This window comes from Pseudophryne corroboree, chromosome 10 (assembly GCF_028390025.1).
Source record: "Pseudophryne corroboree isolate aPseCor3 chromosome 10, aPseCor3.hap2, whole genome shotgun sequence".
Taxonomy (NCBI): domain Eukaryota; kingdom Metazoa; phylum Chordata; class Amphibia; order Anura; family Myobatrachidae; genus Pseudophryne; species Pseudophryne corroboree.
The window spans coordinates 108,248,098-108,274,647 of NC_086453.1; the positions used below are offsets into that span (position 1 = coordinate 108,248,098).

Consider the following 26,550-nt stretch of genomic DNA (forward strand, 5'->3'; position numbering starts at 1 on the left):
GCACTTGTGGTCCCAGAACAATGGTAGACTGGCACTTGTGGTCCCAGAACATTGGTGCACTGGCACTTGGGATCCCAGAACAATGGTACACTGGCACTTGGGGTCCCAGAACAATGGTACACTGGCACTTGGGGTTTCAGAACAATGGTATATTGGCACTTGGGGTCCCAGAACAATGGTACACTGGCACTTTGGGTTCAAGAATAATAGTACACTGGCACTTGGGGACCCATAACAATGGTACACTGGCACTTGGGGCTCCAGAACAATAGTACACTGGCACTTGGGGCTCCAGAACAATAGTACACTGGCACTTTGGGTCCCAGAACAATGGTACACTGACACATGGTGGCATAGACTAACTGTAAGCTGATGCACATCTTTGAACATCCTTTTTTTTAAATAAGGAATAAAGTCAAAGTAAGTCCCTATGGCCATGAGCTGATGTTCCATCTCTGCAATAAATTTATTCTCCTTATTGACAGTCAAGGAAATAAGTGTTCCTAACTGTGCTCAGTCAACACTGACTCTTAAACATGGACAGAACACCACATCTTTTACATTTGAACTGTTTCTGATGGATAACACAGGGACAAAGCATTGAGGCAGAGCTGGGAGTGAGTTCTCCTACACTGCTAGGATCCATTGAATGACAATTCCATAAGATTGCTAGATGGGGAGGGAATAAGTGTCAGCTGAAAACTGCATTGTGGGCACAGTTGATCTATACAAGTAGTTACCAGCGTATATATTGTAACGCTATCTACCTTTAGGTGCGAGTACTAATATAAGTCTATGCCTCCACCCAAGCTAATTACTATTTGTGGCTTGCTTGGGTAAGCCAGTAAACCTGGTATGAAATGGATATGCTATTTACTAAGTACACATTTAATACCCAATTCTTATTACTACATTAAATATCTGTTCTTCTTTCTTTTCTTTTTAGGATCCAGAGAAACCACCACAATATCTTTATGGTAAGTATATCATTTTCTTAGATTAGATTATAATAACAATACATCTATATATATATATTCCAATATAATATCTAATCACTAATAAACATTTCATTTCTTGCCTATACATATAAATATGCATGCAATACACAAAAAATATATAATATACTCTACTTGAGTGACCCGGGTACTCTCAATCTTAAAATGCGCAGTTGGGGCCCAATAAGTGTATTCAACTCCCTTTAAACTATCTTGACAGATGATGATGAATTAATCCTCCTCTCAAGCTTGAATTTTACATAAATAGAAACAGTACAGTACATAGAAGTGGAATACCATTACTTTGTATCCAGCAGTCTAAAATGTTACTTGTGTTTGTTTTCTAAAGAACTATCCAGTTTTCAATGTAACAAGTTACTTTCTCTTTGAGTGCAATGTCTCTAATATCTTTGCTTTCCTTCTAGCTCCTCATTAAAAGTCTCTCTACAATCTCTATACGAACAGTGTAGCTGGCATGAAGGTAGGTACTGTTTGTATACTAGAATATTTACTCCTGCTCTTCTGTAGATGAAGTCTCATTACCAATGTGTATATAGATATATACAATCACTATCTCCATCTCCTTGAGTATACAATTCCTTATTTAACTTTAGGGAATTAATATGTTCTTAGTCTTTAGGGGTTAAATATGGAAAGCCTGTGGCTAGTATTGCTTATTACAGTCAATATCCAAGTGCAGCTATATATCTCCTAGGGTTGGATGTGCCTTTGTGGTGTTAAATATATGCAGGTGTCAATTATTTAACTTACACCTCCCGTAGCTCCAGTCATGATCTGGGCAGCACTTCCCCGACTCCTCCTTCAGAATATCTTTGGCCAGCTTGCCTGCCTATCTTGCACGCCTCATCTCTGCTACTTCTTACTGAAGTGCTGTGAGCCTGCGCCGCTCAGCTTACTCTCCGGGTTGACACAAGGAGCCTCCTACCGCCACACCGCTCTGAGTGAGTGCCCACCGCTACTTTGTCAGCGGCGCTGGCGCTTACGACCCGGCTTCTAGCACCAGACAACGCTGCCCAGATCCTGCCGCCGCTGTATGTTTACAGCGCTTACAACTCTATGCGGCGACAGGTCTCTGGTGCCAGCGCCTCCTTTGCGCCCACCTCTCTTTGGGCTAGCTCCGGCCAGCCTACCCTGTGTCGGCTGCCTCACCCAAGCCCCACCGCCAATGTTCACAGCGCTACAGCTCTAGGCGGCAGTAAGACTTCAGGTGAGTAGCGCTAACAGGGGGAACAGCATTCTGCCTCACTGCCGGCGGGGAGCGTCTTTTATACGCTTTCCTCTACCGGCACGCGGAGACCCTCTCTGCACACGGCCCACCTTTACCGGCGCAAGACCCCTCTGCACACAGCACCTTTACCGGCGCGAGACCCCTCTGCACACGGCCTACCTTCCCCGGTGCACGGGACCCTTTGCACTCAGCCCGTATTATTACCAGCGCGCGCTGATCTCCCTAGGTCTCCTTTCACTCATCCATCAATAAATGGCACGCGCAGGCTGCTCTTCTTGTCCTCTCACACTGTACTGCACCTCCTGTATACTCAGTACACCTTTTCTATAATATACATGTTAAACATAAAGGTACCATTAGGGGCATTACAATATATATTATATTCGCTAAAATAAATATACATGTAGTACAATTTATATATTTACAACATAAGAAAATATCCTATAACCATGTTACAATATGATATTCTGTAGGTCTGTGATGAGATGCCACTGTGATGAGATGCCACTGCCCTGGTCTTATCAATGACGTTAATGATGTTAGCAATAATGGCCTTTGGCTGCCTGTACAGCTCTTTCAGCACTGCCTGCATGAAGTGGTTGCATTCGCGTTGAAGTTGATGAGTCCTGCAGATGTGATGTGAATTTGGACATTATTAGCAGCACACGACGATATAGTCAGCACAGATTCTCCATAACACTTCTACCAGCTTCTGTGTGCATTGGATCGTCTTCAGAAACGGTTACATGATTAAATCAAGGATGTGTGCAAAGCAAGGAGTGTACCAGATGCCACTCATGTGCAGTGTAACATCAATGTGTACTTGTGTACTCCCTGACAATCCTGACAGTCAGCATGCCTACTAGCAGGGACTATTCCCATTCATGGGTGTCTACACACCCATAGAGTGGGAAGCTCGCCACCGAACCCGCAAGGGGCTTTGTTGCGCTCGCCCCCACCGCCGGCATTCTGCGCCGCGATCCCAGTGTCGGGATGCTGACCGTCGGGATCCCGGCGTTTGCACGATGTTAACATGGGTACAACCATGAGATCAGCCATGGTTTGCATCTTCGGAAATCTCTGCAGTGTTACAGTGACGCAATACAGCTGTAAAATATTTATCTGAATATGTGAAATCTGTGGCACAGCAATAACATTGAAAACAAACATTATCAGGTGACAATCCAGAGAAGATGAGGATCCCCTTTCTTAAATATATATATTTTTATTTAGTTTTTATTTTATAACTTTAATGATGTTTTTCCCCCACAAAAAAATAGTATTTCTGTTTTTCTGGACAGATAAGTAATCATGTTAGCATGTAGACCATACTTGCCTACTCTCCCGGAATGGCCGGGAGGCTCCCGAAAATCGGGTGACCCTCCCGGCCCCCCGAAAGAGTAGGCAAGTCTCCCGATTTGCGGGGTCCCCCCTGCCCGTCCGCCCACTTAGTGTGTAAAGTGGGCGGTCCGGGCAGTCGATGACGCGATTCTTGCTGAATCGCGTCATCATAGCCACGCCCCCTGCAGTGTAATGCCTGTGATCGCGGCATTACAGAGCGAGGGGCGTGGCTTAAAGGAGGTGTCACTGTGACCCCGCCCTTGCTCCACCCTGTCCCGCCCTTGCTCCGCCCCTGTCCCACCTCCGGCCACCCCCTCCTTTACAGCACAGCCTCCCCTGCCCGCCCGCTGAGCCGACCTGGCTGCTCTCTCCCGCAGAGAGCAGCCAGAATATCGGTAAGTATGATGTAGACCAAGGGGTCTATTTACTATGCATTGGCCGGAGATAAAGGCTGTGTTTGAAAAAGGACAGGAGGTGATTGGCTGGTACTTTATCTCCAGCCACTTTATCTTCATCCAAGTCTTAGTAAATAGACCCCTAAAAGAGGTCTGCCCAAGAAGAATAAATACTGAAGTGGGGGGGAAGGGGGAGGGGAGGGGATGGGGGCTCTAGATAGAAAGATAACTACAGTAGCATGGCAGCCTGTGCCCTCTGTCTAATGTGTGTGCCTTCTTCATGTGTGTCTTTATTCTGTTTCCATTTGCTGTTTGTTTTGTTTCTTTGTTGTGTGATTTGTTATATTGTCTGTCTGGTTTCGTAAACGTTTGTGTTTCCTTATATAGGTTTGCCATAATGTCTCTGTAATCCAGGACACCTATGATTTACACAGGTTCTGTGGCTGGCTAAATTCAGTTATGCATTTCCCCTGGTTTTAATCAGCCACAGAACCTGTGTAAATCATGTCAAATAAAGTGGATTTAAGGAATACTATGGCAAACCTACTTCTAAATAAACAATGATGGTAAATTGTTCTTAACAGCTAGAAGTTGTACAGTATCTGTTCTGAACAGCTAGAAGATGTACAGTATCTGTTCTGAACAGCTAGAAGTTGTACAGTATCTGTTCTGAACAGCTAGAAGTTGTACAGTATCTGCTCTGAACAGCTAGAAGTTGTACAGTATCTGTTCTGAACAGATAGAGAACTAGTGCAGAAACCTATCACATCCCACAACGGCTGACTAAAGGGCGATTCAGTTAGCAGTGAGTTTGCTGAAAATTGCTTTTTGATGGTTAAAAACCAAAAGCTTTTGCTATTCAATTAGAAATCCATATTAATTAATGCAGGTCTTAATTGGATTTAAGACAGATTTTGATTTGCATTCCAGACTAGGGGCAGGATGTACTAAGCATCACATCTGCGTTGCGGTACATCCCGCCACACATCGCGTTCATACTTCCCATCAAGGGCGCAGCTACTAAAGGTGCAGGGAGTGCAACTACTATGGAGCCCAGAGCCAAGAGGGGCCACCTTACCTGTCACAGTTTCATGAGTTACAGTACATACATTTTCACCATTGGGTGCTACACAGGGGCTCTTACAATCTTTTGCCTTGGCTCCTGTAATTAATCTAGGTATGCCCCTGGACCGACTCTTTGTAATGTGGTAGGAAAAGAACTGGAGGGTCTTATAATGTTATATAATATAAACTGGGGCGCTGTAATGTTGCCCAGTATGAAGTGGAGGCATTATAGTGTGTGGCATATTATGAACTGTATGTCATAATGTAAACTGGGGGTACTGTGTTGCATAATGGGTTCTGGCAGCCCTACATTGTGCATAATGGGAACTATGGCATTTCTATGCTTCATAAAATAAACTAGGGCACTACTATGGGGCATAAAATGAACGAAATAACTAATATGGTTCAGAACATGAACTAGGGCACTATTGTGGGGCATAAAATGAACAACTGCTACGGTGAGGTGTCTCTCTAGAAACATTGGGACAGGGGCCCCTTCAAAATGTTGTTATGTGGCCCACAAAGTTCTGGCATCGCCCCTGCTTCCCATGTATGTATATGTACAAATCTAATGAGAGCTGTCCTTTGCAATAGAAGGACTTCTGGGTTTAGGACCTGGGAGTTCTTCTGCGCCCTGGAGTTCTTCTGCGCATGTGTTCAATGATGCACACTCAGCAGGGGGTGCTGTGAGGGATCTGGTTGGATCCTTCTCAGTGGAAAATCCGATAAGCCCATTGGCTTTTATTGAGTAATGCCAACAAAAGCTGGTGTTACCCTTGGTATCCAAACCCTGTAATGTATTGCATTCCGGAGCTTGGCACATATGGAAAATACGGCCAAATTATGAAAATGGGTTTTCGGGATTTTGGCCACATTTTCCCTTTAGTACATCCCACTTTAGATGAATTGTAGAGAAAAATCCTTGTTTAAAGCAAAAATGTCAGGACACAGGGCCTGACTCAGCTCCAGATGCACTGATGAATCAGTCTCAATTGACCTATGTTCTGTTTTTTTGCATGAGCCGCAGTGCACATGTGCAGCGATAGTGTTGCGCCTCCAGATGCAGTGTGGAATTAGGCACAGTATGACTGGCAGGCTGCAGACGTTTAGGAATGGAGACGGGGAGCAGCTTTGAAAACAGGGGCATGTTGAATCCAGCAACTGCATCCTCGGACGCAGACAATGGCCTGGGCAGGTTAGTTCTGGTGGACACTCTCAGCAACCTTACGGTTGCTCAGATGTTCGATGGTTGTTGCGATGATCACGATGTTGATGCAGTGCTGTGTCTTCGGACACAGGCAGCAGATCTGAGAATCTGACAGTGGGTGGCTTTTTACCAAAGACAGCTTCTACGGCATTAGGATAAATTTCCTGATCTGCTGCTACCATAGACGCAGTGGCAACCTGGACTGTGAACATCTCTGAATCAGGCCCACCATGCAGTACCCCTGGGCAGGGCCATCTTAACGGCAGTGTAGGCCCCTGGGCACAGCAATGCATTGGGCCCCCTACCCATCCTCCAGCGGTAGGGGTGGGGGGTGCTATCAGCGGCAGCTTTGATGTCCCGTGGGTGGTAGGGGGTGTTCTATCTTCCGCTCAGCATGTAGGACCTGGAGCAGTAATTTCTGCTAATTGCTCCTTTACTGCACAGATGGGGCGGGAGGGAGAACACTAAACTGTAGAAGAGGGCATTGGGCTGAATGAAGGGGCCCCGGTACATGACTTCCGGGGTGGTAGGGGGTGTTTAATACACAGGGGAGGGATGGATAGTGGAGTAGGCTTAATATTCATCATTTTCTGGTGGGAGGGCAGCTTGCTTGACTGCAGATATCTCAAGTTCCTGAAAATATATTTCTTTGTTTTGAATGGGATAAAAAAACTAGAGATTCCCACCTTTCAGAAGGTTTTGGGGACTTGGGGATCAGAGTTCAGGAGCCAGAGCAATCCTCCAATGAATATATAAAACTGTATACCAGGCGCGTGGAGCTGGAGCAGGGACCAGCTGCTGGAAGGCTGATATCTCTGGTTCTGGGCACAGTAGAGACAAGCAGCCAGCGTCCAGCAAAAGGGGAGAGTTCCAGCTTTTGGATTATACCCTCAGAAAAACTCTAAGTCAGACAGAACCTGAGATATCTGGCTGGGAAGAGCAATTAACAGGCTCGGATGGGGACCACTGCTTTCACGTTGGATATCTCCGGTTCCCCAAGGCTGATTTTCAAAAATCTGGTACCCCTGGAAAGAGGGGACCCTCAGCTATCAGCCTAGGGCCCTTATACTCCTGGGGCCCTTGGGCAAGAGCCCATTGAGCCCATACGGAAAGACGGCCCTGCCCCTGGGACACCCCTACAAATTAATAATAATAATAATAATAATAATAATAATAATGTATTTAGATGATTTTAAATATGAAAAATCGGCCAATACAAACATTTTTCAGGTGATTTCCTCTAGAAAGTAGCAAAATGGGCTAAATAATGTGGGACGGGTATGCTGTTTGTTGTGTTGATGGTAAATGGCTTTTCAACTTGCAGATGGGAGTTGCAAGCATTTAATTCCAACATTCTACAAACTTGAAACTAACATGCTCACTTAAGTTCTTGAGCATGTTAGTTTCAAGTTTGTAGAATGTTGGAATTAAATCACTGTATAGACGCTTTAATGTACTCCAAATACTCTAGAGTCTAGACACTTTTATTTGGTTAAAGATGCTTGCTGTCTATCATTTTCTATCATTTTTCAAAGTTGCAAAAATCAACAATTTGATACCATTTGCCAAACGGGTCCTGTGCTTGCGCAGAGCGCTCACCATCAGATTTTATGTCCAAATCTGAATCAAGCCCTTACAGCATGAAACACACCAGGTTCGAAAGGCCATATCTAGAGTTGTACTGAATTTTATACTTCTCCTCAACATATAGTGGCATATCCAATTAGGTGTGCGAATTATCGTAGCCATTGCAACCATTTTTTATTCACGCGAGATTGCATGCTTCCCGTTAACACACTATCCAATTGCAAAAAATTATTGCTGTAATATGTACCAAAAAACCCAGCAAGGAAATTAAATTTTTATTAAAAAAATTAATAAAAATCAGCCTGTACCACCCAAAAAAATTACAAATAAAAATATTGGGTAATATAATAAAAATATATTCTGGTGGCAAAGAAATATATTTAAAGCTTTAAAAATATAAAAATGGCTGTCTTTTGCATTTCTTTTTAAAAACACAAAAAAATATCAAATTTAGACTTTTTCCGTTTAAATATAAATAACTAAAATGAAAAAGTAAAGAACAAATGTATTTTGGGGTCATTTGCATCCACTTAAATGTAAAAAAATAAGTTTTATAACCCATTAACATTGTCCTAATTTCAATAAGATCTGACTTACTAACCTTGCATCATTCATTTGGTATATAAGGTCTGTTGGCGAGACTAATCTAAAATGATTGTTGGGGTAAATAAGGACTTGTAGTTTTTATCAATCACACTCAGACCTACTGTATTACCATAATCAACTGTCAAGGTAGATATATTTATACAGGTGAATATTTTTACAGTAAATATATAAGAAAGTATTTCTTTTTAATGTTTTATGTGTATGGTAACAATAAACTGTATTTATGGCAATTTACATAATTTATTTTATTAAATGTTTCTGAAATTGCACCCCATCACTGGTATTCATATTTTCTTTGTAGACACTGGAATGCTGTCTGTACTACATGATGGCTATTACAATCTGAAGATAGTCCTTCCTGAAGAGGTGGGTGTACCGCAGATGATGTTCTCCAGTCATCTTACCCAGGTCATGGCAGCCCTGAAAACCCTCTCCTGCACCTGTATCTGCTTCTCCAACCAGGAGTAACAGTAGGATGATCATGCACAGATGGTCAATTATTAACAAATGTGTACTGTGGGGGGGCGTGGCCTAGCTGCACACCAGGGAAGACGTGCCGTCCCGGAGCTCCTGGTCGCCGTTTATAAATTTGGGCTTCCCTGTCTACTAATCGGCGCTATACAGACTCCACCACCACCCCTGCTGCAGTGTGGACCCCCCTGGTGCCTGCTGCGGAGCCGGCAAGCCTTTTACTGGTCCGTGCGGGTTGCGGCCTGTGCCGGGGGGAAAGCCGGGACCTCAAGCTGAGAGGGGGCCTGGACCGGAAGTGGCCCGCGATCGGCTCGTATCGGGTCCGGCGCTTCCCTCGCCGGACACCTGAACCTGCCGCCCCCCGCATACCTTCCAGCCGCCCCTTGCAGTGAGCGGAGTGGAGCCGCAGAGTCGAGGAGCGAAAGGCCGGGACCTCGGGCTGAGAGGAGGCCCGGACCGGAAGTGACCCGCGATCGGCTCGCGTCTTGTGTATCACTCCCCTCGCCGGATACCTGGGCCTGTCACCCCCTGCACAATCTTCCTACTACCTTCTGCTGTGACCGGAGTGGGGCCACGGAGTCGGGGGAACAACGTGGCTGTTCCTGTGGATTGCGGCCTGCTCCACGTACCGCAGCCGGGACCTCAATTAGGCGACTGGGCCCTTGGACCTCCAAGCTCATTGCGAATAGGTATGGCTACTCTCACCCCCAGTGTTGCTAGCCGCTCCATCTGCTAAAGCTTTGTCCTACATACCCCACTGGATGTGTGCTACCCAGAGAGGGCTGGCAGCTGCTGCACATTTATTTCTATAGTCCTGCCTATCCTCATATCTCCTACCAGATTTATTCTGGATGCTTGGCAGCCGGAGGAGGGTCACTACACTGAGCCCTAGGAAAACAGATGTGACATCTCAACAACCCTGTCGCCATTTGCTGTGCCCTGAGGTTACGGACTCGCTGCTGTGGATGCTTATATATCGCGTTGCTGTGATATTCTGGAGCATCACGCTGTGACATCTCTGACACGTTGCTTCTTGCAAATTTGCTCCGCAACACCCTGACATGCCTGCCATCTTCATAGCGATGTAACTTTTCAGTCTCTCCCCTACGCTGATGTGACCCTCATTAAACTGCTCTCTGCGCCCTTCACTATTTCTGCTCTACATATCTATCTCTAGCGACCTCATATGGAAAAGTTCCTGGTGTCCACCCCAATGTGGCACATCCCATAGAAATTCTTCTGATTCCGATTGCTCCACCACCCGGTCTCGATCCCAAAGAAAATGTGCTACCGCTACGGCTCCTAAGCAGCCTAAAATGAAACCCACTGACATTGCTGCGGTTCTTGGGCCTCTCCTAGATGAAAAACTGGCGGGCATTAAAGAAGCCATTGATTCCACCTTGACCCAGCTGACTCAACATAATAGCAGTTTAGATGAAGCCGAGCAGAGGGTTTCAACGTTAGAGGATGATTTACAAGCCGCACAGTCCACTATAAAGACCCAGACCACAGAAATCAAGACCTCACTGAAAAGCTCGACGACTTAGAGAATCGGAGCCGTCGAAACAACCTGAGGGTGGTGGGCATCCCGGAGTCGGTGAGGGGCCATGCGTTGCTAGACCTTCTATCCACCTGGCTGCCTGAAAAGCTAGATATGGGCCTTCAGGGCTCACCATTGGCCATTGAAAGGGCTCATAGGATTGGCCCTGAACGCAGAGACTCTGCTGGACGTCCTAGGCCTGTTATTATGCGGATTCTGAACTACGCGGATAAAGCAAAGCTCTTGGACCACTACCGAAAGTCAGAGAATCTTCTCTACAAGGGAGAAGGGTTGCTTATTTTCCAGGACTTCTCCACTCATGTCGCCAACAGACGCAGAGAGTTCGCTCCGATATGCAAACGGCTGTTTGAAGACAACGTCAAGTTCTCACTGTTATACCCGGCTCGTCTTCGAGTCTTTGTCAATGGAAAACCATGCTTCTTTGATGATCCGTTGGAAGCAAAGACCCATTTTGCTCACCCTGACACTTGACTGTTCACCCTTGCTTAAAGTTTGCCTGTCTTTACAATTGCTATGATTAATAGGTCACACAGTGTTCGGGATATGATATGGGCATGCTATCTACGCATGCTGGAGGCTCCGCCTCTCATTGTTTCATGTTTGCTAGTTTGATGTTTTTGTTTGTTCTGCCTGCTGGGATGGTGTGTCTCGGTCCTCCATAGGTTGGCCCCTCCTTGCTCACTGGGACGGGGGGGGGGGCACCGTTTTACCTATACGATTTTGATATTCTATTCTCCATCTGCGGGGGTGGGATAGCATGGCTGACCGTGCTGTTTCTCAACCCTCAACCCCGGTGATAACTCCACTTTTTGATTTTAATATAGTTTCTTGGAATGTGGAGGGTCTTAATAGTCCCATTAAACGCAAGAAGGTAGTCGCCCATCTCTCTCGCTTATCCCCTCAAGTCATGTTCCTACAAGAGACACACTGGATGCATAACTCCCCTATGTCATTGAGGGCCCCTTGGATTGGGGAATGCGTATCTGCTCCTTACACCAATAAAACCAGAGGTGTAGCCATTCTCTTTCATAGGAATCTTCAATTCTCAATCCTTAAAAGGTATATTGATCCCGAGGGCAGATTTATCCTCTTAGATGTCTCTATTGATAATATGGTATATACCTTTTTGAATTTATATGCACCTACGGGATCTAACAATCTCTTTTTTGCAGATGTCCTTCAGAGAGTTTTGTCCTGGGGTGGCCAAAACTTAATCCTAGGGGGAGATTTCAACACGGTCGTTGATCCATCCATGGATAGGTCGGGGGTGAGTACAAAGAGACCCGGGCCCTCTTCCGCTCTCCTCTCTCTGTTCTCAACTTACTTTACTAGACCCTTGGCGTATACATCATCCCCTTCAACGAGATTACTCTTTTTACTCACACCCACACTCCACTCACTCTCGCATCGATTATCTCTTTTTATCTAAACACCTTTTTTTTTAAAGTCTCCCACACCTCAATTAAGGATATCATTATCTCGGACCATGCCCCCATAACCTTGTCCCTACATTTGGCCCTGCCCCAGAGTATATCCAAATGTTGGAGATTCCCAGCATATCTCATGCACTCTGAGGATTTCTTATTACATCTTAAACACACCTGGCGTAATTATATTACTGATAACCTGGATCAGGAATCTAACACTCCGCTTTTTTGGGGGGCCTCTAAGGCGGTCCTTCGAGGCCATATTATTTCCTATGTTAATTCTAAGCGTAAGAAATTCAACACAAAATTGCAGGAACTTAGTGCAGCTCTTACACTTGCTTATCGCACCTACAAACAATGCGATAGCCCTACTCATAGAGAAACGTACCTCATGGCAAAACAAATTTATGTTACCTGTCTTACTGAACAGGCCCAGATCAGCTACGACTATGGCAGGAATAGGTTTTATAGGTGGGGGAATAAGTCCGATAAGCTCTTGGCCAACTTGGTTAGGGGGCCCCCGGAACAAAACGTGGGTTGATTCGTTGCACAGTTCTGGAGTTGTTCTTTCTGATCCCACTGACATATGCTCGGCTTTTATGCGTTTCTACAAATCCTTATATACTGCAGACATTGATAACGCGACTGATGGTCAATTATTCCTGGATGAGGCGCAGTTGCCGAGACTTGTGTCGGAGGAGAGAGACTTGTTGGACGTTCCTATAACTGATGATGAGGTTCGAGCCACTATTAAATCCCTCCCCAATGGAAAAAGCCCTGGCCCTGATGGCTTTAGTGCCGAATTCTATAAGATGCTGGACGCTGATGTCCTCCCTATATTAACACGATTATATAATCATATCCTTACAACGGGGGAGACTCCCCTTCGTTTTAATGAAGCAAAGCTCATTGTGCTTGCAAAACCTGGTAAAGATCCTGCCCAGGTAGGGTCATACCGCCCCATCTCACTCCTCAATCAGGACTTTAAAATCTTGACTAAAATCATAGCTAATAGGCTGCAAGCCTGCCTGCCCCGTCTTATCTCGCCCGCGCAGATGGGATTTGTTAAGGGTAGACAATCCACACGGGGAGTGCGGGCGGCCCTAACTGCGATATCTTACACCCGCTTCAGTCAGGCCAAAAATAACATCATTATAAATTTAGACGCGGAGAAGGCATTTGATAAAATTGCCTGGCCTCATCTGTCTCGAGTACTCGCCCACCAGAGTTTTGGCGCAGCGTTCTGTAACTTGGTACAGACCTTATATACTAACCCAGTGGCGCAGGTCTTAGTCAACAATGTGACATCTCCCTCCTTCACATTGGAAAGAGGCACTAGGCAGGGATGCCCTTTATCTCCCCTTCTTTTTGATTTAGCACTGGAACCCCTTATACGCCATATCCTGTCACACAAGAACTATAGGGGCATTGCTGTAGGCACACAGGAATTAAAAGTGGTGGCATTCGCTGACGACCTCCTCCTTTTTATGTCAGACCCTCACCGTACAATCCCACAGCTAATTGCCATGATTGATCGTTTTTCCTCTTTCGCAGGGTTTTCTATTAATTATGGTAAGTCGGAGGCGCTGGCCATGTATGGACAGGCGAAACTGGGCTGGGAGAACACCTTTCCCTTTAAATGGGCGAATACCCATATTGTTTATTTAGGTGTCGCACTCCCTGCTCATCCTTGCCACCTATATAGGCTTAATATCACTCCGGTCCTGCGCAGGATTAGAACCGAACTTGATCTTTGGCAATCCCTCCCTCTTAATTTGCTGGGGAGATGCAACCTGTTTAAAATGGCCAGCTTTCCGAAGCTTCTTTATGTTTTACAGATGACCCCTTTATTACTGTCTAAGTTGGATTTATCTTCTCTGAATGCCTCTATCTCCAGATTCATCTGGGCTGGCAAGCGACCACGGATTAGCATGAAAAAATTATCCCAGACGATACCTAGAGGTGGAATTAACCTACCTGATATTAAACAGTACAATCTTGCGTGCCTCCTCCGCATTGCTATGGATTGGCTTGGAGACAATAATTATTACACGGATTCTAGTCTAGATTCTCAGCTTTGCGCTCCCTTGTCCCTCAGTTATCTTCTCCATGCCAGACCCTCCAGATTGGCCTTACATGTCACTACCAATTTGTTGTTACTTCCCATAATACAGGCGTGGAAAATGGCGAGGAAATCTCTCAAACTTCAATATCTCTATTCACTTTCACTGCCCTTTATCGGTAACCTGGAGTTTCAGGAGGGAGAGGCTCTACAGCCCTTCACTGCCTGGCATTCTCTCGGTATCCGCAACCTGCGCAGCTTGCTTAACTCCTTTCGCATCCCGCTGTCTTTCGCGGAGGCAAGGGAGAAATATGGTTTACCTCCTCACCACGAGTTTGCCTATTTCCAGGCAATGCACTATCTTAAAACTGTATTATCTAAACTGACAGGTGTCGACTTTCTTAATTCTCTAGACACACTTCTCCAATCAGCCTACTACTCTATATCAACCATTTATACACGTATTCGTATTGAAATTATTCCAGACACGGACCTTCCAGAACTGTCTCAATGGTCCTCCCACATCTCAACGGTCACCCCTGACTCCCTCTTAAGTCACTTTCAACTGACCCTAAAGCTTATTCCTGCAAGCTCCTACCAAGAAATGGCCTATAAAATGCTCCATAGGGCATATATCTCACCTAAACGCCGATTTTTAATGGGCATCTCAGAAGACACTAAATGCACTAAATGCTTAATGGATGGGGCTGATCTCTTCCATTGCTTCTGGGACTGCGCTTTGGTGTCACGGTTTTGGCATGAGGTACATCATTATGGAACTACGTCCTTAGGCATATCTTTTAGTTGCACTATTTCTTGGGCATTGTTTGGATGTTTGACTGACCAGCCAGACATCCCTAGGTCTAACAAAAAACTGCTTATGATATTATCAGCGGCTGGCAGGAAAGCAATCTTACAGCAGTGGATCCACAACATACCTCCCAATCTTTCGATGGTGACCTCTAGACTTTTTTTTTTTATTCACCATGGACTGGCTGGAGGCCTCTATCCATAAGGAAAGGCTCACCCCTGCTTTGTTCCAGTGTTGGGACACCTACATTTTGACACTTCCCCTACATACTAAACAAGCCATTGAAAAATGCTTTCAATCTACCTCATGGTATCTCCTTCACACTATAGACCACCCTAACCCCTTGAACATTTGACTACTTTACCCTCTTCCCTTTTCTCTGGATCCCTCCTCCACTCCTTTCTATATTCTGTTGTCTGCCGGGTTGATTGGGGATATGGACCCCCAATTTGGGAGATTGTTCTGTGGATGGATCGACGGCTCGTGACCCACGGCAGGCACTACATGTTATTTTATTTTATTATGTTTTAGGTATTATGTTTATACTTAGGGATTTCTAAGGTATTATGCCTTTTCTGGTGGAGAACTAATATTTGATCTATCCTTTTTTGCCCTTAGTTTTCTCCGCTCCGGTGATTAAAATATATTATAAATTTCTTGATTTCACTAGTTATATATACGTTCCCTTTCTTGGAATGTATAAAGGTTTTATGTGAGGAAAAGTTGGAAAATATGTTTTAATCTCTACCTGATATGATATGAGACTGAATAATTTTTGTCTTCCTGTCTTTCGACAGGATGACTCTATGTACTGTATATCATGTTATACAATGCTAACTGTATATTCTATGTCTCGAAATGTTACATATCTACTCTGTATGGTGTGAGATTCTAATAAAAATAGTTTGGAAAAAAACAAAAACAAATGTGTACTGCATCAGGACTTTGCTCATTCAAAGGTGAACCCTGAACACTGTTTTTATCATTTTATTTGCTGAAATTATCTATAACCTGTGTGCATTTTTAAAATGATGTATACTTTATAACTTTATTTTTTTGTAACTGTGAGATCTGAAGTTATTCTTGTAATTAAATCCTTTTTTATAGTTCGGATTTTCTGTGTTCTTAGACCTACACCCTGTGAGGCTCATGTTACCTGGTTCATGAAATATGAATAATTACATATGCATGTAGCAGCAAAAGCTACCTAGTGTCAGAGCACTGAATTCATCTTGCTGGTGGCAATTACTGTGTCATAAGTAACCCATAAGGCACTAGTGGTGATTTTCAGATTGACGTGTCTACAGAATCAACCGTCCAATTCTGAGAAGAATCCTGGAGAGCACTGGCAACTAGAAAACCACTTTTGCATTCAAAGAAAGGGAGGTGGCATATTTCCCACAAAGGGGGAGTTTTATCAAAGTTTGGAAAGAGATAAAGTACCAACAAATCACCTTCTAGCTGTTCATTTTTCAAACACAGGCTTACAAATGACAGAAGCTGATTGGTTAGAACTTTATCTCTCTCTCTCTCTCGACTTTGTCTTTCCAAGTTTTGATAAATCTCCCCTAAAGTAATTTGAATAAGCTATCTCAACCTTAAAAGCCTGGGGGAATGCAAAGAGAGAGCAATACTTCATATTTTTCTGCAACATGGATTGGTGGAATGTTAAACAGTCGTTGAAATGCCGAACAGATGATGTATGAAAATTGTTTGAATGACAAACTTTACTTGGATGGTTTTATATTGTTTAAACTTACCTTTAAGAAAATAAATATTACTATTTGGAAAAGGAAAAGGCATTAGTAAATATTTGTTTTTAATTATGCTCATGTTTGAACTTGAAAAAGTCAGTTGTCAATTTACCCCCAGATAGCTCAATTTACCCATTGACTTGGATCAATTTACCCTTAGTCTGGGGCATGTTGAGCCTTGAGACTAGGGGAAAATGTGAACTTCCCTGATCTAACATTCTGGAGACACATCCACCTACATTTCACCAGCATCATTCCCCTGATTCTCTCCAACACCATGCCTCTCTCCCTGCATCTCTCCAGCACCATCCCTTCCTGTGTCTCTCCAATGCCATTCCCTTCTGCATCTCTTCAGCACCATCTACCTGTGTCTCCCCAGCCTCATCCCCACTGGCGTGTCTCCAGCCTCATACCCGTTCCTTTATGTATTGATTATATGCCTTAGGGGTCTATTCATAAAGCAGTGAAAAGAGTGGAGAAGTGATCTAGGGGAGAAGTTGCACATGGCAACCAATCAGCTGTTCTGTATAATTTTATAGTATGCAAATTATAAATGTTACATCAATGCTGATTGGTCGCCTTGGGCAACGTCTGCACCGACTCACTTCTCCACACTTTTCACTGCTTCATGAATAGACCCATTGGTCACTGCTGCACCTCCCCCCTTTTAAATCCGTTTTGTTTCATTTGTCAGCTGAGCAGGCCAGAAATCTCTAATCTTACCCAACACACCCCACTTCACCATTAGATTTTTGCTTTTTTACTGACTTGATAAAATTGTAGTCCTCCTTCACTAACACCCCAGCAGCACCCATACCCCTCATTCCCTGATAACACCCCAGCAGCACCCCCCCCTTATTCACTAACAACACCCCAGCAGAAGCCACACCCCTCACTCACTAATAACACTCCAGCAGCTCCTATACCCCTCATTCCCTAATAACACCCAAGCAACACCTACGCCCCTTATTCACTAATAACACCCCAGCAGAAGCCACACCCCTCATTCACTAATAACGCCCCAGCGGCTCCCATACCCCTCACTCACTAATAACACCCCAGCAGCTCCCTTACCCCTCATTCACTAATAACGCCCAAGAAACACCCACACCCCTTATTCACTAATAACACCCCAGCAGCTCCCACACCCCTCACTCACTAATAATGCCCAATAAACACCCACACCCCTTATTCACTAATAACACCCCAGTAGCTCCCTGGACCCTCATTCAGCAAAAACACCCCAGCAGCACCCACACCCCTCATTCATTAATAACACCACCATCACCCCTCATTAACTACCAACAACCCCCCCCCCCCCAAAAAAAAAAAAAAAACCCTCAGAGCACTACTCAGAAACATGTAATTTAAGTATACCCTCCCCCCTTTCCTTTCAGCCTTCACTCACTGTTGCTGATCAGGATAGGGCTTAAGGACACCTGTGGGCTACTGTGTGCTCTGTGTGTACCTCCCAGAGTCCGGACAGAGCGGGTCAAGCTCCATGTCAGAGAGGAGGAGCCTAATGAAAAGGTAGGGGCTGGGTGAGCACTCCTGTCTGTGAGCCCAGTCCTAATGTGTGCAGCATAGCGGCAGCCATGCGTTCTGCCTAGTATGCCCAGCTCCTCTGCTCTCTGGCGCTACTGGGAATGAGATCAGACATTGCTCCATGACATCAGCGCGTCTCATTCCCAGCCTGTCATAGGAGGAGGGAGGCGGCCAATGTCACTGTAGCACCACCCGCCTGCCTCATCTATTGATATAGGCGGTGCGGTGCACAGCAGGTCAGACCCACTTCCTACATCACCAGCCACAGCAGCTCCAGTACAAGCCGGGCAAGGTGGACTGGCGGAGGTGGAATGCGTTCAGCCTACTAAAGGAACACAGTCCCGCCCTGTTCCGGACCACCTTAACCCCTGAGCCACAGTGTCTGTAGGGGTTCGGTATGAGTTGCTGCCGAACGGGATGCCTAATGGCAGTATACCGACATCGGCATCCTGAGTGGTAGAATGCCGGCAGGGGGGCAAGCGCAATGAAGCCCCTTGCAGGCTACGCTCGCCACAGGTTCTATTCTCCCTCTATGAGTGTCGTGGACACCCATAGTGGGTGAATCACCTACCTCGCCGGTATACCAGCGATGGTATGGTGCCCCTGTTGCGATCCATAGGCAACGAGCACTTTTAGGCATATCCGGCATTCGGTCGGCTGGGTGAAGGGGGCGGATCGGGGTGCCGTTGATTGAGATTAAATGCTGCAACAACGGCTAATCCACCCCTGAATTTTCCCCCTAACACTGCACTCTTCACAAGCACACCACAGTCACACACAACTAAACACTGATAAGACAAAAATAATGATGACAAAAGTGACAAAAAATAGGGCCAACTTTTAAACGAGACAAGAACAGATAGACAAGACCGTAATGCATTTTCACTCCAAAGGACTCCTCCAAGCTCTATCAATCCTCACTTCTTACCTAACCACCAGCTACCTCAAGACACTATCAACAGTTGTCATGACTTTGCACATTTTTTGTAAAGTTAAATTTAACATGTGCTTGTTTAAACCAATAGAAAAGCGATAGGAAGTGTTCATTCGTTTCAGTCGGTTTTTGTCAGATTTACAATTTGATTCTATCAGAAATGGGTACATACTGTACAGTACAGTGGGGGTTTAGAATGTAAATACTGTATACTGTATGATTGCTTGTTGGGTTCTGTTGATGCTCCGATGGTAAATACTTGATTTTTTGACAGAAATCCAATGGCAATGTCCAGCGGGTTGCAATAGACAGCAAAACTGATTCTTAGTAAATCTACCTCCAAATGTGGAATGAGGATAAATTTCTGTGGAACAGTTTTAAAAATCTTGCTCATGTCTATTTGAAATACTATAATATTTCAATACTTCTGTCATTAGGAATAATTAGTTAAGGAGGTAAAGGTGACTAATACTGTAGTTCAATTAGAGATTGGTTTAAAGGATACATAAGTAGAATTTGATATACAATAGAGAACATAAAAAAATGCCAGCTCATGTTACTAGGTCCCTAATAATAATAATAATAATAATAATAACAATAATTAATTATTATTATTATTATTATTATTATTATTAAATAAACACAACAATAAAAAATAATATAGTGTAGTATTTCTGATCACAAATGTCCAAAAGTATAGCCACTTGGTGTACAGAGCAGGGAATAAATTGTGGATCCGTTTCCAAGAGGTTTTCTTCCACCAATCGTTGCTTCCCTTCAATCAACAGGAAAGACCCCACGTGTACCACCAATACATATATTATGTACATGAAGCTTACTTGTAAACCAACTTGGTAAAAGCGCATAAAGGTATCTTTTCCCTTTAATCTCCTCTGGTGTTTATGGATTACACTACATGAATGCCAAATGCTTAAAATATTGACATTTATTTCACAGATAAAAAATATTAAAACATAAAAAGATACAGTCAGGGACATTTCAATCTTTTTCTCATCAGCTTCAAACGGTCAGATTATAACATAGTCACCATTCCCTGGAGAGTGGAATCCCGGGATTATCTCACCCTCCGGATGGTTCTAGACCAAAAATGTGCTGGCAAGGCTGATGTACTCTATCCTGTTTGTCACCACTTCCGACGCGTGTCAATATTTTAAGCATTTGGCATTCGGATACGTACTTATGTAGTGTAATCCATAAACACCAGAGGAGATTAAAGGGGAAAGATACCTTTATGCGCTTTTACCAAATTGGCTTACAAGTAAGCTTCATGTAAGCACATATATGTATTGGTGGTACACGTGGTGTCTTTCCTGTTCATTGAAGGGGAGCAACGATTGGTGGAAGAAAACCTCTTGGAAATGGGTCCACAATTTATTCCTTGCTCTGTACACCAAGTGGCTATACTTTTGGACATTTGTGATCAGAAATACTACACTATATTATTTTTTGTTGTTGTGTTTATTTTTCATATGTCTGGAGCGATATGATGATCGACGGATTGTGGATTTGTGACATACCAAGAATAACAGGGTACTAAGTATATCTGTGTTGTAACGTCTCTAAGCGCAAATACATGTGGTCGTTTTTTGAATTTTTTGTGCATGTATGCGACAGGTGACTCATATTTACATGTAATGCAGCTGGATTTCTAGATTGCGCTATAGAATATTGTAATTTTGCTCGTTGTTATTTTTTTTAAATATTTTTTTATATGGCACCACAAGTTGTGTAGAGACCAACACAGGGGGTAGGACATACAACAAAATTGCACAAGTACATAAGACAGTTACAGACAAGTATGTATAATTAAAATATACAGTACATAATTATATAACTGTAACCGGCAACTTGGCAAATTACATAATTCCTTAAAGGAGACAATAGGATAGAGGGCTATGGGCAGATACACAGAGGAAGAGTGAAGCAGTGTTGTGGATTGTAGAAGCTTGGAGGAGGTTTGGGAGAGATGAGTGTTAAAGGGCCCCATATACCAGGGAGATGTATCTCAGCAATTACTTGCATGCAATTTTCCTGCATCTGGCCGGGAGCTTCCCGGGGGGCCTGCGATTGCGATTTGCTACTTGAGTGTATTTTTACATGTGATTTATCTCATCCAATTTAATGTTATTAAACCTATTTTCATGCAATTGAGAGAAATCTAACGTGCAGCACGTGTGATCTGTGATTGCGATGGGAGACACACGGGAACGCACATTGCATCACAATCGCACGTAAATGACATCCAATGTGACACTTTTCATGCAATCCGTCTCAGCAATTTGTCTCAATTGCATGAAAACAGGCAATATCGCACTAGTATATGGGGCCCTTTAAAGACAGTTTAAAGGCTGGGAGACCGGATGACAGAAGGAAGGCATATCAGAGGTTAGAAGCGGCATGGGAGAAATCCTTAAACTGGGAGTGGGAAAAGGTGATCCAGGAAGAGGTGGGGTGGCAGTCATTGGTAGTACAAAGTGGGTTTGTGTGTTAAAATGAGGCAGGAGTGGTTGAGGACTTTGAAGGTGAGTTAGAGTAGTTCTGGGTAGGACAGGGACCCAGTGGAGGGACTGTCAGAGAGAGGCGGCAGTAAAGGTGGAATGACGAGAAAAAAATTAGGCTAGCAGCAGTGTTGAGGATAAGCTGAAGAGGGATAAGAGGCCATTGAGGAGAAGGTTGCAGTAATCAAAGGATGCAGTTAATTTGCCAGCTGGCGAGATCCCGACGGTCAGGATACCGACGCTGGAATCCTGACCGCCAACAATGCCGACATCCGGAATCTCGACACACAGGGATATTCCCACTGGTGGGTGTCTACGACACCCATAGAGTGGAAACAGAACCTGTGGCGATCGCAGTGAGCCGCTGAGCCTGCAGCGTGGCGATCACAGCTAGTCCACAGTGTGGTGAGCGCAGCGAGCCCGCAAGGGTACTCTTTGCGTTCGCCCCGATGCCGGCATACTGACGGCCGGGATGCCGCTGTCGGAATATTGACGGCCGGCATCCCAGCCGCCTGGAAATCATACCGAACCCGTAATCAAGGCAAGAGATGATGAAGGAATTAATAAGAGTTTTAGTGGCTTTCAGGATCAGATGGGGCCTGATCCTGGGAATATTACAGAACTGAAAAAAGCAAGATTTGGAAAGGAACTGTATGTACAGTATGTGTAAAGAAGAGTGCTGAGGCAAGACGTCAGACTGTTGTAACAGAGGAGACTGAAGTATTGTCAATGGAGGGGGTGGGGACTTGCAGGTGCCATTTTAGAGATATTGGGTTTAACAAAAAATTCATTTTCAAAGAGATGATGGGCAATAGCTGGTGACATGCGAGAGGACTCAAAGCAAAGGTAGAGGTCAGGGGAAAAGAAATAAATGTGGGTGCCATACTGGTGGTATTGAAGACTGAAAGAGATGATAAGCTTACCATGATGTGAAGCAAGAAGGCTGATGTATATGGAGGCTGATGAAACAGTGGGTATGCAGGAGTAAGGGGTGATCAACAGTATCAAATGTCAACGTAAGGTCAAGAATTAGTATTGAGAAATGCACCTTGGACTTGGCACAGAGGAGTCATGTGACCTGTGTGAGGTCTTTTGACGGAGAGGGAAAGCTGGAAACCAAGTCGGAGTGGGAAATTATAATTTCAGTTCCTTTCCACACAGGTATGAAGGAGTTCCTATTGAAGAGACGCATAAAAGCTACACAGCTCAGCTTATTTTACTCAGTAATTAAACAGATTTATTTTTTTCAGCATACAATCTCTTCCAAAACGTGTGTTTTGTTGTCTGTCTGATCCAATACTGGCAGAAGAATCTTTTGCTCATCTATAGACATTTCAGGAGGAAACGTGGATCTGTGGTAGGCAATATTAGGCTTTGCGCTGTGTTGGCGCTGTGGCTTTTAGTTTCAGCTGTCCCAGGCAAACAAGCTGCCTAAGAGAGACACTTTAAAGGAACTAGTAAACCTCAAAGGCTGGGAAACTCACTCGAGCATTGCTAATTTTCTCACCACAAACCCTTTCTCTGCAGTGCACTCTCTCCCTCAGACATGACCTCCTTATGGACACCAGATGTCTACAGGGAGGCCTATTGATGTCAATTCAGTTCTCCGAATAGCTGTGTGCCTTCCTGGGATTTCCCTGGTGCAAAGCAGCTTGCCAGGTAACTACTGATGAAGCCATCATGTGATGGCTATAGGAACATCTTAACAAGTAAGCTTGCATTTCAGTGTCTTTCTCTAAACCACTGTCCACTATACAAACATTAATGTTCATGTGACAAGATTTCCATTAACTTAGATTGCTGCCGTTTACACAGTGCTGACAAATGTATAAAGCATCTCACTGGGGAGATCGCCTCTGCCTGATTGACAGGCAGAGGTGGTTGCGGGGCGGGAGGGGGCGTGTCAACGGCATTAGAACGCCATTGGTGGGGCGCGGTCCGCGGCAGCTGCATGATGTCACCACCAGCCGCTGCAACCCGGGACGCGGCAGTTAGTCTCCTGTCAGTGCACAGGAGCTGCGCTGGCAGGGAGCTACTTGTCAGGTACAAAAGCATTGCCACCGTGTGATGCTTTTGTACCTGTGGGGGGAGGGGGGAGGGCCTGACATGTGGGACGGACTAGCCCTGTGCTGGGCGTCCACCCGCATGTCAGAGAAACTGATCGTAGATGTGATAAATTGTCCCAGCTTTATGTTTAAGCTATAGATTTAGGCTACATACACACTAGGACAACTCGCTAAGATGCCATGTCATCGCCGATGGTACCCGGCAGAAGTGCTAGCAACAACAAACAACAGGTAAGGGGAGGTGGGTGTGGGAGCGGGGGCCCTGCTTCATTCGGCTTTTGCTGGTGATATCGCCTGTATGCTGAATTGGGAGTACACTGATTTGTTTTGCATGAAATATGCATACTTATACTGCACATATATTTACATCAAACCTACTAATGCATTTATTGATATAATAACGTGTTATTAAAAAAAAAAATCTATTTCTGCTTGTAACCTGGTTGGGTGTAAAGGGCCCCATATACTACAGCAACATGTCAGACCCTCAAGTCACATAAATACCCTTGAACCACCCAGCAGCTTACCGGGGTCGGCAGGATCGCATACGATACATTGTATGCGGTCCTTTTGCATACGATGTATCGTATGCAACCCCAGCCATGCCTGAGGGATCCGAGATATCTTTAGTGCAGCACTTCCGATCTGGGGGCTCGATTTGATGCTCACAGTACCGCGCATTGGATCGGATCGGAAGTAAAGCACATGCGATTTGCCCGTTTTCATCCGATTTATCAGCCCATAACTTCGGAATCGGATGAAATTGGACATTATCACACTAGTGTATGGTGCCCTAAAGTGTGTATAATGTAGGTCTGACATTGATCTGGAGTATACACTACTGGACACATCTAGAAATGCCTCTGATTTTGTAAACAGTGGTAAACCATACCTCCCAACTGTCCTGATTCCAGTGGGACAGTCCTGCTATTCGGACACTGTCACATCAGGAGGCCACAGTATCCCCCGGGCCATGCCCCTCCCATCCAATGCCACACCCCATTTCTGTGTCACATGCCTACAGCACGCAAGGGCCTCGATCTATAGAAGCTCAAATTTGGGAGGTATAGGTAAACAGTTTATTTTTACATATATCATAGTAGAACTTTTTGGGGGGATGTATTCAGTAGGCTGTATATCCATATCTGACCCATGGGAAATAATGGTGAAGTATTATACACTTCTTCATAATCACAGTATGGTCCTGTGATATTATGATGTGTTAAGATAACCCCTAAGAGGTTGAAAGGCCAGCAATAAAGACTTATCTGCATGGCCGTAGACAGCGTGGCGGGGCCCAGATAATGAGGGGGGCGTGCCTTAATGGGAGGGGGCGTGACCATGCCTCCTTCCTCAAAAATATAATAAAAAATAGTATTTATGGTTCCGCAAAGCACAGACAGAGAAGGCTGCCTCCTTGCAGTAACTGCAGCCCAGGCTGAGAACATTAAAGGGAGTTGACAGGTAAGGGAGGGTGAGTGGGCGTGCGGCGGTTCGGGCTCCCCCGGGCCTCGCCATCAGGCCTAGACCTGGGTAATTTGTACCCGCTCCCCTCCTCTTGGTGCCACTGCTTATCTGAAATAGTTAGTTTACTAGCAAAATCTACAGAGTTACAATAGCAATAAGGGAGATTATTGAAGCATATTGTACTTTCTCAACTTTTATTTAAGTAATAAACTAAAATAGCAAAATTCAAAACTATTAAAAAGAACAATGAGAAAAGACAAATGGCTTTCTAGCACCTTCGGTTTTTGAATGCGGTATTAAAATATTAGTGAAAGGTGAAACAATCAGTAGCTGACTTATCACATCTCCGATTTAGAAAACTAGTAAATGCCATCTTTTAAAACGGCAGGCACATTAGTTTAAGCATATCCAGATTGAGATCTCAGAACTGTAACTAAAAGACTTTGGGAGATGGCAGCTCTACCTCCGTGAAGAGTTTTATGGCCAGTATAATTACCTTTACGCATTAAGTTACAAAAATGGCCTTCATGCACTTTAGTGACCACTAAAATGTAATTAATTTAAATACTATCTGTATGGCGTGTCCTGGACAAAAGAAAGTCATAAAATTGTTATTTATGCTCGTTTCCCTAAGAAGATATAAACAGACCAATTACAGACAGTATTCTTCAACCTTTCTGTCGTGAATAAATTCAAAATGATAATACGGAAAATATATGTGCCAAGTACATATGCACTGACGCTAAACATATAATTACTCTCTAGAGGTTATATTTTTACACTGTATCTGTCTATACAAATCTAAAGAGTACAAAATGGAGGTCATTTACAAAAGTACAAGACATGTAGGGGTATATTTACTAAAGAGCGGGATTATAGAAATGGAGATGTTGCCCATAGCAACCAATAAGATTCTAGATATTATCTTCTAGAACAGTGGTTCCCAACCTCGGTCCTCAAGTACACCCAACAGTTCATGTTTTCCAGGTCTCCTCACAGGATTGCAAGTGAAATAATTTGCTCCACCTGTGGGTCTTTTAAAATGTGTCAGTGAGTAATGAATACACCTGTTCAACTCTAGGGTGACCTGGAAAACATGAACTGTTGGGGGTACTTGAGGGCCGAGGTTGGGAACCACTGTTCTAGAAGGTGCTAGGTTAATGATAAGTAGAAACTGATTGGTTGCTTGCTATGGCCAACATCTCCATTTCTGAAAACCCACATTTTAGTAAATATGCCCTGTAGGATCACTGCACAAAAGACATCTCATGCCTAGTTTTCCATAAATGACCACATTTTTTAATATTGGAAATGCAAGATGGTGGGATTCTCAGTCAGTGCTCTTACTAGTCAAACACAAAGAAAAAAATATATGATGGCGCTTATAGTCAAAAGCTGAATATTTAAGTTCTTGCACCCATCAGTTGAGTGTATTATTATTAGTACTAGTTATTTATATAGCACAGTGGTTCTCAAACTCGGTCCTCA

General features: G+C 44.3%; 1 long non-coding RNA gene across 4 annotated transcripts in view; it reads left to right on the forward strand.

Moving 5' to 3' along the window:
• LOC134966172 (uncharacterized) overlaps positions 1 to 26,550 on the forward strand; it is a 138,082-nt gene that overhangs the window by 19,803 nt on the left and 91,729 nt on the right. The window contains exons 3-5 of one of the 4 annotated variants that reach the window (XR_010188593.1): positions 947 to 977; positions 1,421 to 1,476; positions 8,747 to 8,811. This is a non-coding gene — a long non-coding RNA (uncharacterized LOC134966172). Of the gene's footprint in view, positions 1 to 946; positions 978 to 1,420; positions 1,477 to 2,717; positions 3,364 to 8,746; positions 15,884 to 26,550 lie in introns of those variants that run through there. The other 3 variants (XR_010188595.1, XR_010188594.1, XR_010188596.1) reach the window with 3 other exon arrangements.